The following is a 17,343-nucleotide window of genomic DNA, read 5'->3' on the forward strand; positions in this document are numbered from 1 at the left end:
AGAGAGGTATTTGCTTGTAAGATATTTTATATTTCATTATGAAATAATAAGAGCGCTAAAGCAAGTTTGATTAAATCATAGCTATCCAAAACAGAGAATTTTCCGTTCCAAATTCAGTGTTATACAATAGGGCCTGTCAGTTAACAGTAATAACACCATGGTTGGAGCAGATGCATGAGCATATTTAGCTGGCTCCTGGATGCATCCTTTGAAATAAGTTTAAAATTCATTTTATCATTTTATAATAAAATAAAACTTTCACCAAGTAGTAATGCTGTTCTATGGTGGCATGGAAAAGCATGAGAAGGTACATAAAATAGACATTTATAGATATTCCTTTGGCTTCTTTCTGCAGCAAAGTGGCTCCAGAATTGATGTATTCCTCTTTAATGTAGTTCCAAAGGAGAAAAAGCAAAGAATATTTACCATATTCGTGCTGCATCAAGATAATTTTTTTTACTATATTAAATTAGTCTATTCTTAAGAAATATAGGCATTTAAACTGGATTATAAAGACAGGATCCCTCATGTTTTCCTTTGCAGTTTCCAAATTTGTCATTTTGTGTTTAAATTAGAGCCACATTTTAGATTTGTTGTGTAAAGGTTAACCACCATCATTCATTAATAAATACTTTCCAGTGTTGACTGCATGCTAAATAATAAAGTAGATTAAAAAGCTCTTGAGTTGTCTACAAACCAGTAGAGTGATGGGATACAAACAAAAAAGGAAATTGGAATTGCCTTTGGAACTATGATTTACTTAAAACATATTTCTGGATCCTAGATAAGAGGGACCATATTAAGCTACTCAGAAAAAGGTACAAGCTGCATGGTCCACAGTAGCCCCTGCCATTTAGAAGCGCACATCTAATGAAATAGGCAGATCATTTCTCTTCTGCTCAAAATCAGCCAGTTTCTCATGTCACTATGATTAGAAATCAAATCCTTACTGTGACCTTAAGACCTACCAGGCTTAATAGAATAGGCACCCCTCCCTTACGCCCCATCCCATCCTTGCCATCTCTCTGATGTGCTCTTTCATCATAAGCTTTCTCCCTGTACTGCAACCAGCCAGGGACATGCCTGCCTCAGGGCCTTTGCACGTTGCCTAAGGGCTTTCTTCAGATAGCCACAAGGGCAGCTCCTTCACTTTATTCAAATCTTCACTCAAAGCTCTCCTCAGTGAGGTATTTTTTGACCATTATCTTTAAAATAAAAACGCAACCCCACACTTCACATTTTCTACATATATACCTTCCCTAGCATTTATTAACATACAACATACTATATATTGTACTTTATTACTAACATTGACCTTTTTCAAATAGATTGCACGATCCTTCATGGAAACTTTGCCTTTCACATTCTTTACTGTGTTCCCAGTGCCTGAAACACTGCCTGCCACACAGTAGGTGCTCAGTAAATATCTGTTTAATGGATGAATAGTAAGACAAAAAAAGTGTGTTCACTAATAGCTATGACAAAATAAAGAAATTATGAATATATAAGCAGAGGATGGATTTAGTCTCCAAGTTATGGGACTCTACAGATCTGTGTTTGGGGATGGCCTTCAGCAAGTGGAATCCTTTCAATCTCTGTTGCATTTTCTATGAAATGGGCTTATGTGGTGAATAAACTGCCTTCTCTCTCCCATAAATACCAATGGCAGAGTGTTATTATTTCTTTAGATCTTTTTTCATTTTAAAGAGAAGGTAGGAATATATCTATTCTTTCCTGAGAGTAATTATGAAAATGCATCTTCAACTGTTATGAATAATTCCACTTAAAAAATATGCAATGTTTGATAATAGATATTAAATATGAAATTAATTTCTTTTCTTTTCTAATCAGCCTCCTCCTATTTGGAGTCTTAATAGCTGAAATAACAGAGATCCATCGTGTTTTTAATCAAATTAGCAAGCAGATTTCCTCCTTTATTGCCCTTCCATAAAAATCTATTTAGCATAAAATAAGGATGCTGTAACATTTCCAGGCAATACTTGATTATGTACAGACTTAAATGCTTCCAATTCTAACCAATTATTGGAGGGTGCATCTAATTATATCTTCACTTGTAATTCAGCGATCTGTTTTTCCAGTTGTTTCAAGCTGGCATATCACTCTTTTCTCCTCTCAGCAGAAACAACTTACAACAGCTCTGCATAGCATTGATCAAGCAATTTCCCTAAATGAATAACTGGTGTTCTTTATAGGCAACACTGGAAGCTGCAAACAAATATCATCATTCGTTCAACTAATTTGAAAAACAATCACTAAGGAAGAAAGAGGATTAGAAATTAACTTCCCACAAAAGTAAAAGTCACAGATGATGTAATGAAAAGTTCCCTTACTCTGTGTGTGTGTGTGTGTGTGTGTGTGTGTGTGTGTAGGTGGGCACACATGCGTGTATGGCTAAAGGTCCCATGTTGTGAAAACATAGCCAGGTGAGGGTATGGAAGGAGAGAGGGGTAAACAGGAGACCCAGTTTGGAGGGGAAAAGCACACTGATTAAGAGGTACATTTCACTGTTTATCTGGAAAGCCTCACCTCATCACTGGCTAAATCAAGGCTTTCTGAGACAGGTGCACAACCAGAGTTAGCTATCTCCAAGTGGCAAAAAAGCAAAACAGAGAAGGTGGGGAGGTGGAGAAGGAATCTGCTTAAATTATTTAAATGATGTCCCTTCACTATCCTCAGTCATAAGGCTCCTTCCTGGCTTCTAACAGGGCAGTATGGTTCCCACTTACCTTCTTTGTTCAAAAAGACCCATGATTTGGGGCTTTCCTGGTGGCGCAGTGGTTGAGAGTCCGCCTGCCGATGCAGGGGACGCGGGTTAGTGCCGCGGTCCGGCAAGATCCCACACGCCACGGAGCGTCTTGGGCCCGTGAGCCATGGCCGCTGAGCCTGCGCGTCCGGAGCCTGTGCTCCGCAACGGGAGAGGCCCCAACAGTGAGAGGCCCGCGTACCGCAAAAAAAAAAAAAAAAGACCCATGACTAGGCTAACTTGTCTAAAATTTCAATCCACCCACCAGGTTTATATCTTTATAGTTTAAAATAATCTTGTTAAAAAAATACTGGTGGTACAACAGCTGCTAATGGCCCTGTACTCTGCACTGACAAAGACTAAGGCTATGACATTCCTGAAGACTAAAAGTTGAGGCATAAGGAAGAAAAGGGTGTACTAAAAAGCAAGAAAGAATATAGGAAGAAAGCAAGGGAAAGAGGGAGAAAAAGATGGATGGAGAGGGAAGATGGGATGAATGAAAGAAAGGAATGAAGAAAGGGAGGGAGGGAGGGAGGAAGAAAAGAAGGAAAGAAAGAGCTACATGACTTACCTGCTTTTAAGAAATTATCTCCTTGTCTAACCATTAATTTCTATCTTATTGGGGCACTTTTCATCCTTGCACTCTAGCCATACTGAAATGCCTCCCATTTTCTAAGCACATGGAAGCTGTTCCTGTTCCATTGCCTCTGCTCACTTTCCTCTCTCTGTCTGGAATGCCACGTTCTAGCAAACACTTCCTAAATCTCCAGACCTTTCCTGCCCACTCCATGCTTGATGCCTACACCATCCCCACTCCACGTCTCTATCTTAATGATTGAAATAAATTTGGCAAGTATTAGTTTGCCTGTGTTCTTTCCTTCTTTGGGCAAGAACCCACTTGAGGCAAGAGGCTTATCTTTCTGTTCTTGTTTCTCCAGTACCTAGTGCAGTGCCTGGCACATAATATACACTCAGTGAATGCTTATTGAATTACTGCCTGTGAAGGAATCCTTGACTTTTCTATTTTATAGGCGAGATAATAGCATAGGTGGCATTTGTGAGGGCTCCTGTGCTCCTTGGCACTGAGCTGAGCAGTTACATTCAACACATCATTTCACCCTCATAACCAACTTACAAGGAAATGTCATTTAGGATCTGCATTTTCCAGGTAGGGACCTCAGGTTTAGAGAAGTTAAGTAATTTGTCCAAGGTCATGCAACTACAAACAATGCATGAAATTAAGTCAGGAGGCAATGTAGCACGTAAGAGCACAATCTTTGTGGTTAAAATGGTCGTGGCATCATTATTAGCTGTGACATTGACTACTTATGCCAATGCCAACTAAAAATTGGCACTTGCCATCTGTTTGTACAAGAATGAAGTCACTAGTAGCCACTGCAGCCGCTGACCTTCAGCGCACCCGGAAAGGAATTCAGGGTGGAGATCAGAAATGAGGCACTCTGTGCTCTGGGGAAAAACTGGCGGAACAGGCTTTCGGACAGACATTTTCAGGAGGAGATTTTACAAGCCCAAATTCTTGAGTCTTCTCATAAGAGAGAAGAGAGTGGTGATATTTACATGCTACTCCCTACACATGATATGTGTATTTTAATGAGATTTTTGAGGGTTCATATACGAAATAATTTATCATGATCCTTCTGGAAGCTAGTCCTTTCTGTAAAATTTTCTGAATAACCTGCAATATTTATCCCATAATAGACACAGATACAGAGAAAAGAAACCACTCAATTGGGGGTGGGACAAACACAAAAGAGTAAAATGACAAACAGCCTTTGATCTTGGATAAGATTCATTTAGTTGTGCTATGCTCATTCATGATGAACCTTTAAGTAGCTCCTAATCCAAGTCTGTTTTGAGTCTGATCATTTTCCTCCCTTGCAGATCTTCTGGAATTTGATCTTTTGTTCACTTTTGGCAAAGCGCAGCCAGATTTTTCTCTCAGATTCTGACTTTGGAGAGGACACTGACATAGCTCAGCCCTTTTCTGGTTGTTGACCTTATTTACAGCATCATTTTTTTTCCTATTTATGGTGGGAAAGAAGAGAATTTGATTACTTTTACAAGCACAGATCAATCTTGCCGTTAGTATCATTTTTTAATATAAGAGGAAGCTGTACAGATGAATTTAGGAACTAGAAATTTGCCTTAGGAATAGAAAATTCTAATGGGATTGATTGTCTTTGCCGTCTTCCAACACCTGGCTCCATCCCTGAAATTTCTAGTTTTTAAAAGGATTTTACAGCTTTGTAGGCAAGTTTATGAGCTATTTGTACAAACTGTTGGCCTCACCCCTGACACTGCCATTAAAATATCCTTTCGCAGATATACATATATTGTTTAGATGTTTGGACTACTCAATCCCTACAGAAGAGTTGGGATGTAAAGTGGAGGAGGGATGAGATTAGAACTTGGAGAGGGGAAGCTAGCACACAGGGAGAGGGACATCATGAATTGTAATAAACAAAAGTGGTCAAATCATAACCAGCTAGATCTTAGAGAGTACAACGAGGATCTGGAGAAGTAATATTGATAGTATGCCATGAGTTGGATCCCAGCAAGAACTGGTCGACCACTGTCAAGTTCCCCAGATTTCCTGGGTTCTCAGCTTGTAACATAATCCTAGAGCTCTCTCTGAAATTTGGGGTGAGTTAATTCACCGTGCTTCCTATCCCTGCCATCCTGGATTGCCACATAAAATGCAAGCCCCTTTGAAAATCCACCCTTACTTTTCCTTTTACCCCTGCACTGCTCTGCTACTCCCTTCCTGTCTTTTGACCCAAATCCCTGCTTCTGCTCTGTGCCCTCTGGAACCCTTGCCTTAAGTTCCAGGTTTGTACTTGAGGCTCCTCATTTTCCTATGCGCTACCAGCCTTAGAATCCTTTCTCCTCAATACCCCTCTACTTTTTATCCTCTATCTTTGGGTAAAATTTTATATATTTGATGCTCTGGCTATCCAGGTAGATAACTTTCTATTTTTTCCCCTCCACCATCTACTTTCCCACTTCCTGCTTTTTTTTTCTAACAACCTCTGAATTCTTTGGCATGTGACTCTCAGCTCTGATTAATTAAGTAATTATTGAGGTATAGTTGATTTACAATATAGTGTTAGTTTCAGGTGTACAGCAAAGTAATTCAGTTATATATATATATATATATATGTATGTTTTCCAGATTATTTTCCATTATAGTTTATTACAAGATATTGAAATAGTTCACTGTGCTATACAGCACTATTTACAATAGCCAAGACATAGAAACAACCCAAGTGCCCATCAATAGATGACTGGTTTAAGAAGATATGGTATATATATGTATATATATAATGGAATACTACTCAGCCATAAAAAAAATGAAATATTACTATTTGCATCAACATGGATGGACCTAGAGAATATTATACTAAGTGAAGTAAGTCAGACAGAGAAAGATAAATGTCATTTGATATCACTTATATGTGGAATCTAAGAAATAATACAAATGAACCTATATGCAAAACAGAAACAGACTCACAGACATAGAAAACACACTTATGGTTACCAAAGGGGAAAGGAAGGGGGAGGGATAAATTAGGAGTATAGGATTAACAGATACACACTACTACACATAAAATAGATAAGCATCAGGTTTTTTTGTTTAAACTAATCCTGCCCTAATTGAGGGCAACCACAGTGTTCATACAGATAACACATCCAACCTGATGGCCAATTGGTTGCTTAACCATGCCACCTCCAATGACCTCCATCTGCAAGCTCCTCTAAGCATCATCCTTACGGCCAGTTACCATGACCTACAGGTTTACTTCTGAAATCTTAACACTCAAATATCCTATAACTTTCTTAGACTCCCACTTTTCTCACTTCCTTGCTTCCACTGCATGTGCTATTGAATTTGCTTGAGCTGTAAACCTTCTGATTTCTTTGTCATCCTCTTCTTATCTATTCCATTCCTTACTTAGACATTATCTCACCAAAACTCTCAACTCCTTGACACCTTGATCCTGGGTCAATCCAACTGTTTTCTCATTTACTGCACTCAGACCGCTGATCACTTACAGAGAAAACCATGCGACCAAATAGTGTGGTGTCGATACAGATCCATTGTTCCTAACTCAACTGGGTCCTCAATAGCCTGACAAAAAAGTCCCTAGTCACTCATCCATTCCTCAGAATGGCTCCTTCATAATCCTCAGAACTTTCCTAAACCCTCTATGGTTTAAACTTCTTTTCATTCTAAGCAGAAGAAATTGCCTTCTACTCCAAAGAGAATATAAAATCTGACAGATAGGAAATCCCTCAATATTATGCATTTAAACTTAACAAGATATCTGCATGTGTATTTATCACTACCATTTTTCCTTTAGTCATTGTGAAAGACAGATCCCTCTAGATCCCGTGCCTCCCTGCTTCTTCACGAATCTGAGTTAATCTAAGATCACTTTATCTGTATTTTCTGTGTTTTTCCTCTTTACTGGCCCTCTCCCACCTTAAATATAAAATAAAGGAGGAACAAAACCATATTCTCTACCTAAGTATCTGTTATTTACTATCTTGTTGGCACTGTCCTTCCTAAGTAAGCTCACATTTGTTATCGCCACTTCTGCATCTCCCACCTAATCTTTTATCTGGTTTTTGCCTTGAGGGCAACTGTAGTGTTCATACAGGTACCACAGCTATGATCACTAACAAGTGATTCATTACTAAATCCCATGGATATTTTTTATAGATCTCCTACTGAACCCTTCTGTCCTGTTGATAATTACTCCCTCTTTCTCGATACTCTCCCTACACTTGGGTTCTATGACCCTGCTCACTTATGTTTTTCCACCTGAAAAGTCTGCTTAGTTATCTAATACTAATTTGTTGCTGTTGTGTTCCCTATAGTTCACATTCTGACTACTGCCTCTGAGTGTCTTCATCCATTCCCATCATTTTACCATCTATTTGCTAGTATATATCTGTAGCTTAGGTCTTTTTCTGGAATTCCATGGTTCTATACCCAATTATACACTATGAATATTTTTCTTGATTTTCTGCAGGTAACTCAAACTCAGCACACATGGAAACAGATTTTCCATTTTCTTCTGTCTGTTTCTGATGCTCCTTTTTATGTGCCTGATCTTAGTAAGTGGCTCCAATATCCACTAAGTACCAGAACCGTAAACTTGACTCAGTCCTGAATTTTAATCCTTAACATTCAGCCAGGCTTCAAATCCTGTCACTCCTTTCTAATATACTTTTAATCTTTCTGTATCTTTTCAGTATGATTATAACTACTTTTGCTCAGTTTTTTTCTTTTCTTTTGATTACTGAAAAAATTCCCTGAGTAGGTCTTGAATCCATCCTTCACATTGCTGCCAAAGTGGTCATTCTAAAAAGAAATTTTGGAAAATTTCCAAACTTTTCAGAGAAGCATAAAAGGACCCTTCATAATTTGGATGCTGTTTGCTTCTGCAGTCTTACTCCTCCTGCTCTCATAATATTTTTGGCAGACATTCTTTCTATAGAATTTACTAGAACTTTTCATATGCTAATCGAAAGAAACTTAGAGGAGACTACAGTAGGCAACATTTCTGAATCTTATTTGATCATGGAACACTTTTTTTTTTTCATAGAAATGTAATTAAAAATCTCTTAGAACTAGTAGTTTTCCAATATTTGGTAAAATGATCCACTAGCCTATATATTTTGTCTAGACTTTATCATCAGGATAAAGATTGTTAAAACATGGAAACAAATAAGAAAAAACACATTTCAGAAGAAACTGATTAAAGAATTGCTTCCATATTGTGTTATAGATAACCTGTCATAAATATAATAACTTTGGGATACTTTGAAAGTCTCTTTAATTCTAATCAAAGAAACAAACAAAAAAATCTGTGTTTGTCTAGATTTAACAAAAAAAAGGTATATTCCAGAAAAGCTCTTTATTGCTCAGAGATTGGAGTTTTAATTTAATTATTACCTGATAGGACATAAAACACATTTCTTTTATCATTCAAATGTAACTGCATTTTTGTCAAGATTTTAGGTATGTAATGCATAGCATACCTTAGATATTTGAGCAGTAAAATGAAGAATGTGATCATTCTCAGTGGTGAAAGTAACTCGTAAGGCAAAGTCTTGCTGTCTAGCATGTATAATGTTAATTTCTAGACACTGGACAATTTTTTTTAAACATGGAGATTAAATTGAGATTTGCATTTTCCACAGTAAAGGTGATCAATAACTGATGAATTTTTCTGACAGGATACCTTCTGCTTTAATGTTGTCTAATTTATGCTACACTTTTTCTCTGAAATTTTATCTGAATGCTTCAAACTAAGAATAAATATTCCTGAAGGAGAAACTTCCACTTTAAAGGAGATAACATATGTTGCAGAAAGGAGAGGCTTTTTTGATTAGTAGAATTCACTTGCAGATACCTAAAAATGTCTGTATATTACAGGGATAAGTGATATAAGAGGTAGACAGAAAGGAAGTGAAAGGATAACTTATTAATGAAGCCAATTCAGTCTTGACTGCTGTTGCCAGAGCTTCTGTATTGCTGAGATACTCTACACTGATATAATTTCAGCCTGTTAATTGTGTCCTCAACCTTGTTGCTAACCATCTGTGCTAACAGTTCTTGTTTCTCTCTCTCTCTCTCTCTTTGACTTAGGAAGTGCCATTTCAATTTCACTTTTTTTTTGGTAACATTAAAGTGTTAAAAAAGAACACGTTAGATGCTTGGACTCTGTTACCCAAGAATATTCCTTCACATATCTTTCTTTGGAAGCTCTCATTTTTCATTGTCAGCGTTCAGATCTATTTTTATAATGCAACGAAGGAAAAAAATAGAAGTGCATAAATGAAAGAGTAAAGAATAAAAATCAAGCAAAACTCTACCTTTGCTAAGATTATCCTGCCTCTTTTATCTAAAGACTTTAAATACCTCTTTCCTTCTCTGCAAAGTCATTTTCCCCAAAGATATAGTAATACCCAGTTCTGTATTGGAAAACTATTGCTGCCCTATTGTTTAATCAAGAGAGGGCTGAACTAACTCAAAATTGGTAAGGTCTGTGTCTTTTAGTAGCTTATCACTGAAAGAGACAATAAGAATGTAGACAAGTATGTAGAATCTCCATTAACAGAATGAAGTGAGAGAACAGTCCAGCAGTTATAAGCACACAGAGACACATTTTCCTTCTTTTAGTTGTCTCTGGGATGCGCCATAGATCTTAGATTATAGCTTCCGGTAGCCCATTATGTATAACTTTTTAAACAGACTTTTAAATTCAGGATGGTTTCACATTTATAGAAATGTTGCAAAGATAGTACAGAGAACTTTTGTATACTCCAAATCCAGTTTCCCCTATTACTATGGTTCATTTCTCACAATTATTGAACCAATACTGATACATTTTTATTCACTAAATTCTATATTTTATTCAGATTTCCTTAGTTTTTACCTAATCTTCTTCTTTTGTTCCAAGATCCCATCCAGGATACCACATTACATTTAATCATCATGTTCCTTTAGGCAATTCTTTACTATGACAATTTCTTCAAACTTTCCTTATTTTTAATGATCTTGAAGGTATTGAGGAGTACTGGTCAGATTAGAAGATCTCTCGATTTGGATTGTTTGATATTATTCTCCTGGTTAGAGTGAGGTTATGGGGTTTTGGGAGGATGACAAAAGAGGTAAAGTGCCATTCTTATCACATCGTTCCAAGGATACAGTCTATCAACTTGACTTACCACTATTTTTGTTAACCTTTATCAGCTGGAGGTAGGGCTTATCGGGTTTCAACACTGTTAAGTTCCTTTTCCCCATCTCCATACTGTATTGTTTGGGAGGAAGTCATTACATGCAACTCACACTTAAGGAGTTGGGAGTTATGAACTCCCTCCTTGAGGGTGAAACATCTACATAAATTATTTGGAATTCTTCTGAACAGGAGATGTCTTTTTTCCCCTATTTATTTATTTATTATTATTATTTTTTTTTGCGGTACACGGGCCTCTCACTGTTGTAGTCTCTCCCGTTGCTGAGCACAGGCTCCGGACCCGCAGGCTCAGCAGCCATGGCTCACGGGCGCAGCCACTCCGCGGCATGTGGGATCTTCCCGGACCGGGGCACGAACCCGTGTCCCCTGCATCAGCAGGCGGACTCTCAACCACTGTGCCACCAGGGAAGCCCTCCCGCATTTATTTAATCATTTATTCATATAAGTATATACTCACGGGTATTCATTTTATACATTGGGTTATACTGTGATACTACACTATTTCTTTTGTTGATAAAATTGCTTCATTATACACTACTCAGAATTGGCCATGAGGAGGTCTTTCGGTTGGCTCCTTTGTACCTTTGATAGGTTCCCCAATCTTTTTTTTTTTTTAAACATTTCCTTGCTTTTATTGGAGAATGATATTAGAATGTCTTTACATTTTGAATGAAGAGGTTTTTTTTAAAATTTATTTTATTTTTGGCTGTGTTGGGTCTTCGTTGAAGTGTGTGGGCTTCTCACTGAGGGTGGCTTCTCTTGTTGCAGAGCACGGGGTCTAGAGCACGGGCTCAGTAGTTGTGGCACACGGGCTTAGTTGCTCGGCGGCATGTGTGATCTTCCCGGACCAGGGCTCGAACCCGTGTCACCTGCATTGGCAGGCGGATTCTTAACCACTGCGCCACCAGGGAAGTCCTTTTTTTTTTTGGCTGTGCTGGGCCTTCATCGCGGTGTGTGGGCTTCTCTCTAGTTGCGGTGCGCGGGCTCCAGAGCACGCGGGCTCAGTAGTTGTGGTGCCTAGGCTTAGTTGCCCCACAGCATGTGGGATCTTAGTTCCCTGACCAGGGATCCAACCTGCGTCTCCTGCATTGGAAGGTGGATTCTTAACCACTGGACCATCAGGGAAGCCCCTGAACAGGCATTTGATTAGATGTTTCAGTATGAAAAGGAAGCTGCGATTGATAATTGACAAAAAAACATGTCCCTTGACAAATGATCTGTTTGTCAGGGAAACAGACTACCATGGGATACTTTAAGATAACTGTACTCTCCCAAATGAAAACTTATGTGACAGGAAGACTATAGGACACAAAAAAAAAGGCAAATAAAACTACTAAGTCTTTGAGGAAAGAAGTCACGTCTCATGGTTTCTATCTCTACAGCGCCTCAGAATGTGCCTTGAATTAATAAGTTCTTGATAGATATTCGCTGATCGATCTAAGAGGACCATGAATCTAAATATTGTCTTGATGCATATAGAAAACAAGAAAAGGTAAATGTCAAGGATTTATAAACTCTCTTAAGTTTCCATGTTCCTGTACTCTATTCTATTTTTTTATTATGTAGTCTGTATGCTGTAAAGATCAAATCTGGTTCATAAGTCATATGAAAAGTTTATACCCATGAGTCATATGAAAAGTCATACTAAATTTTTTGCATTGATTGATTGTAAACTGATTATTTGTGAAATGTGAGAATAGCTTTCAGTTTGAGAGCATCGTCATAATTATTTCTTTTCTCCTATAGCTTTAAAACCCCCAAATGTTCCTAAACTCCTATACACAACTTTGCCACATTTAAGTGATTCTTTACACTTCTCTGGAATAAAATTTGCTCTCTTCTGAATATAAAAAGCATTGGGATAGCATCCAAGGGCTGTGAAGAAGATATTTCTAAGCATGACATCAATCTTTCAGCATCTGCAGACCACTTAATCGATACTTAGCAAGCAAAAAAAATATTGCCAATTTTAGATACATTAAAATGCTTATCACAGTTAAAATACAAAGATAAAATATAATAAAACATAATACTATTATAACTGCAATAAGGGTGATACTGTTTATTTCTGACTTAATGATAAATAGGCTCTAATACATTTCATTTCTTAGTATTAAATCTAAACTTTCAATTATATCTATTAAGATTTACAACAAGAATTCAGAGGCTCTCTTAGATAGTTCTGAATACTGAGATCCAGCCTCCTGTGCTTCATCAGATATTAAGTCAACATACCATGCTCAAAGCTAAAATGTTAAATGATTCAACTCACTCAGCTATTAGGAAGTCAAGGGTAAATTGCTTTCTAATTTACTCTTTGATGGTACTTTACTCTGAAATAATTTCTTTATGATCTAATGCAGCATATGGATGTGATTTTTAAATATGCCCAATGATATACCATCAATATATTTCTCAGGTGATACAGACATAAAGAAAGAAGATAGGAGACAAAGAAAATCTTCAAGTTTTGGGAAAAAAGTCGATCTATAAGTGATCAGGTCTTTCTCATGATTTTCTTTTGGTCTTATTAAGGGATCCTACTATCTTCATCTCAGAAAATTCATTTTTCTGGCAATGAGTATTGGTTTTGGCTATGCTAGATACTGAATATATCGCTAAGATATGCTGCTTGAGGAAGTCACCTGAAATCATAGAGATGGCAATATTGGTCTTGGGAAGAAATGTTTGTTTCCTCTCCTTCATTTCAAAAGTACTTTTCCTTTCAACAACGAGTATACTGCAGAAGAGAAAGCCAGGGTTTTACATTTGCTGCACATATCTTTAGACAGTACACTTATTGTTCATAATCTTATTATATTCCCAATGCTCAATATTATTATTATTATTGATGTTGAACCGTAGTCAATATTAATTAGACTGGCTGGTCAACTGGTCTCTGACCCAAAGCAGTTTAAGTATTGGCATTAAGGTGCAACCTCTGATATTTGCTTATTAATACCATTGCCTGGGGCACAATAACTGGCGCCTATTCATTTCTAATCCCAGTAGAATACTGTCTGAGGCTACGTTTTTCAAAAGAATAATAAGCAGTAACTAAAGACATATCTCTTCTCTTTTAGCACGCACTTACAGTGAACAAAATGTCCCACATGTATATCAACCATATATCTGCTAACAATTGATTATACTACCCACATCTGAGCTTTCATGTAACTGCAAAGAAAACTATCAGCTAGCAAACTCAGACAATAATAGTTTCTCTTCAACATTGTCTGCCATTCATGTTATGTGATATTCAATAAAGTCATTTGATAAAGTAATTTCCAATAACTTGTCCTGCTTTCTTTCCAAGCAACATATAAGTTCTTAACTTTGCAACTAGTTTTATAAACTCCTTAGCAACTGTGTGATTTGTCTTTTTTTGCAAATGCCATGAAATGTGGATGTGTCACATTGTTATTTGATGAGGTTCCATAATAGACCATGCACTAGGGACTAGGGACAAAATGAATTGCAGTTGTCCTACACAACAGAATTTAGATTATTCATCAAAAATCAATTAAATTTTCTGGAAACATTAATAAACATTATAAAAAATTAAGATGTACGTGTTATAAGAGAGCGGTAGCATATGTAATAGTTATACACATTGTTTTTTAAAAAAATCAGCCTGTGCTGGTTATAATTCTAGTTTTGTGTGAACTTTCATCAAATTATTCAAGTGTATGAATCCCCAGTTACTCTATTTGGTAAAATGAAGTTAATGCTGGTACTTGTCTTGCATGGTTATTGTAATTAAAACAAAATGTTCTTAACACTTGTGATTATCACATAGTTGCCATACAATAATTGGTGGCCACATTTGGGAACTAGAGGAGAAATATTTGAAGGACACAGAGAGTTTTGTACAAGGATAGAAGCATTGTTTACAATCTCTAAATATTAGATATAAGGTAAATGTTCTTGAATAAGTAATTGATTAAAATTATAATCCAAACGAAGAATAGAATACTATCAGCTCTTAAAACAATGCTATTGACTTATGTCAATAGAATAACATCCAAGATGTAGTAACAAGACAAAAGAAATGTAAAAAACTCTATGTATGGTATAATCCAAGTAAAATAATCTATTAGCTGTATATATGCACAAAAATACCTTTAAAACCCATGCACCAAGATATTAACATTGTTCTTTTTATTTTTTGTATTAACTGCATTTTTATAATGAACATATGTTAATTTATAATCAGAAAAATACCGTATTTTAAACATGTAGTTTTTATCTGTTCACATCTCTTTATTTTTCTCTTGCAACTCTCTCCAAAACTCATGTGTCTGATATATTTTTTAAAAATTTGCCAGTCTCATATTTTGTGGCCTTCTCTATTTAGAAGTCATGAAAAAGGAAGAACTTCATATCAGTCTGAAATCTTTTTAAAAATCACTCCTATTTAGTTCAACTATCAAGTTTTTAGAGTAAAAAATTAAGTGAAACTATCGCATTAGACCACAGAGAACTTACAAAAAATAATATTTCTTCAAAGATCAAAGAGCAAAATTTACATTTCACTTAAGAGACTACTAATTTTGCAAATAATTTTAAGAGCATATAAACTATACAAGCATACAAAACCAGATAAAACAAAACAAAACAAACAATCTTAGGTCGGTCTGTCTATAAATTAGTACTTTGTAATCCCTCCTGTAGAAATATCAGTTAATAGTTGTTGAAAATTTATTACCTGTGAGGCACTAAGTTCAATATATGAATTACACACCTTAATTCTGTTAACTGTCTAAAGATACAGAGGTAATTTAACCATCATATCATAGATGAGGATGTACAGCTTCATGTGTTTGAATAACTGTCCAGGGTTCCTCAAACAGCAAGTTGTAGGGTTGAGGTCTGAGCCTTACTAATCTGCTTTCACCATTTATTACTGAATTTTAAGATATGTTTGTATTATTAAAAAAATCAACTGGCTACTCAAGTGTTTGCAATGATTTCATTACTTTTCCTTTTCTTAGTTTTACTTCATTCTGTACTCTTCTAGCTACTTTCATGGCTATTTAAGTAAAGCATCACAGGAGTGAAGATCGTGTTTAAAGCAAAGGATTGGGTTTCCAGATTTGGGAAAAGTTTCTTAAGAGTTCTACTTCTTCAGTGCTATTCTTTGGGGGCAAAATGGCATTTAAAGTTTTTGACTATGACCCACAATAAGATATACATTTTATATCATTACCCAACATAGGCACATATACACACACCCCTGACACACACCACATACACAAATGGTCCATACTGTCCATGAATGTGCAAGGATATTAATAAAAAGAAAAATGCTCTGAACCAAACAGAATGATATGCTTTTTTGCATATCTGCTTTTCATTTTTAGAATAAGAGTCTGCAAATAGAGCTTTGCTCAGGGTGATTGTGTTTCACAAGATTTTTAAGAGAGCTTATAGGGACTGATATGTGCTTCATACATTTTAGCACAAATTCTATTAAAGTATCTCAAAACACATTATAAAGTATTTCCTCACATCAAAAGAAAATGTGTCCAAATTACTAAAAACAGAAAATAACAAAACAAAATTGACTAAGCATAAATTACCAGCAAAAGTATCTAGCGGAGTGTTGATAAGCCCCCAAATTGTCACCCCTCCCCATTCACCAGTCCAGGGATAATTTTCAGCTTTTTTGAGAAGATACTGAAGATATTCTCCCATATTATGTGTCTTCTACACTTTAATTCATCTTCCTCTATTATGTGAACGATGGTTCTGCTGTGGAATGCACACCTACACATAACAAATACACTGCAACATGCAGCTGAAACCAGAGAAGGACACGTTCTATTTGGGGCAGAAAATCTGACACTTTGCTCATTTTCAGAAACGGCTTATAAATGTTTGTTAGGAAAAGAATAGTAGATATGTAAGTTCTCGAAACCTTTTTTTTTTTTTTTTTTTGCTAATTTCCTTGAATGATGTTGAGTATTTAAATGAAGAGGAAAAGAATTCCCACCCCAAGTAAATTATTAAAGCTTGTAGAAAAAAATGTTAAAAAAATTGTAACATAAGAAACAAAAGACTTTCATATTTCTTCCAACATCAAGTGATGCAAATGATAGAGAGGACAAACAGTGTATTACAGGGAATTTGGGGATTTTGTAGGGAGGCAGGAGGGAAATACAAACAATTGATAAATGGCATCATTTGTCTTTGCTCCATTTCATGTTGGGACTTAGGCAAATCTCCAATGACTTGGAGGCTTGTTCAGATGAGAAATGGAGACTATAATAACCTCTTCGTAAGACTATGGTGATACTCAAAAATAATCATTGTAATTTACTGACATGTTTTAGGCAATTGGTAAATTTTAGATGACTGCCCTTTCCTAATTCCTCTCCATACATTAGAAAAATGGTTTACTTGTTTGGGAACAGGAGAGAAAATTTCTGTGTTATAAGGTAAAGGAGAAAGATGACTTCTTTTGGTTTCCGTGATATCTACAAAGTAATAGGAAATCTTTTCTCAATCTTGATTTCTTCAGGGAATTTGTGGGAGGGACTCCCAGAAGACTCAGGGAATGCATGTGTTGAAGCTGGGATTCCCTGAAGAATCCCCAGGTTATGAAACAACCACATACCTCCTCTAAAGGTCAAGAAGCAGTAGAATGAGAGGTAAGCTGTCTTGATAGAGCTTTTTCCTCAGAGATGGGAATTTGAAACAAATGCCTGATTTCTTCTTTTGGTTAAAGAATTATGATTAAGCTCAACAATGATCCAAAACAAAGGTGTGTATGTGTGTGTGTGTGTG

The 17,343-nt window shown here is 36.4% G+C and overlaps 1 protein-coding gene across 1 annotated transcript in view; it reads right to left on the reverse strand.

Moving 5' to 3' along the window:
- Nucleotides 1-17,343, reverse strand: part of FUT9 (fucosyltransferase 9) — a 167,765-nt gene that overhangs the window by 44,449 nt on the left and 105,973 nt on the right. The window lies entirely within an intron of this gene.

This window comes from Pseudorca crassidens, chromosome 13 (genome assembly GCF_039906515.1).
Source record: "Pseudorca crassidens isolate mPseCra1 chromosome 13, mPseCra1.hap1, whole genome shotgun sequence".
Classification (NCBI taxonomy): Eukaryota; Metazoa; Chordata; class Mammalia; order Artiodactyla; family Delphinidae; genus Pseudorca; species Pseudorca crassidens.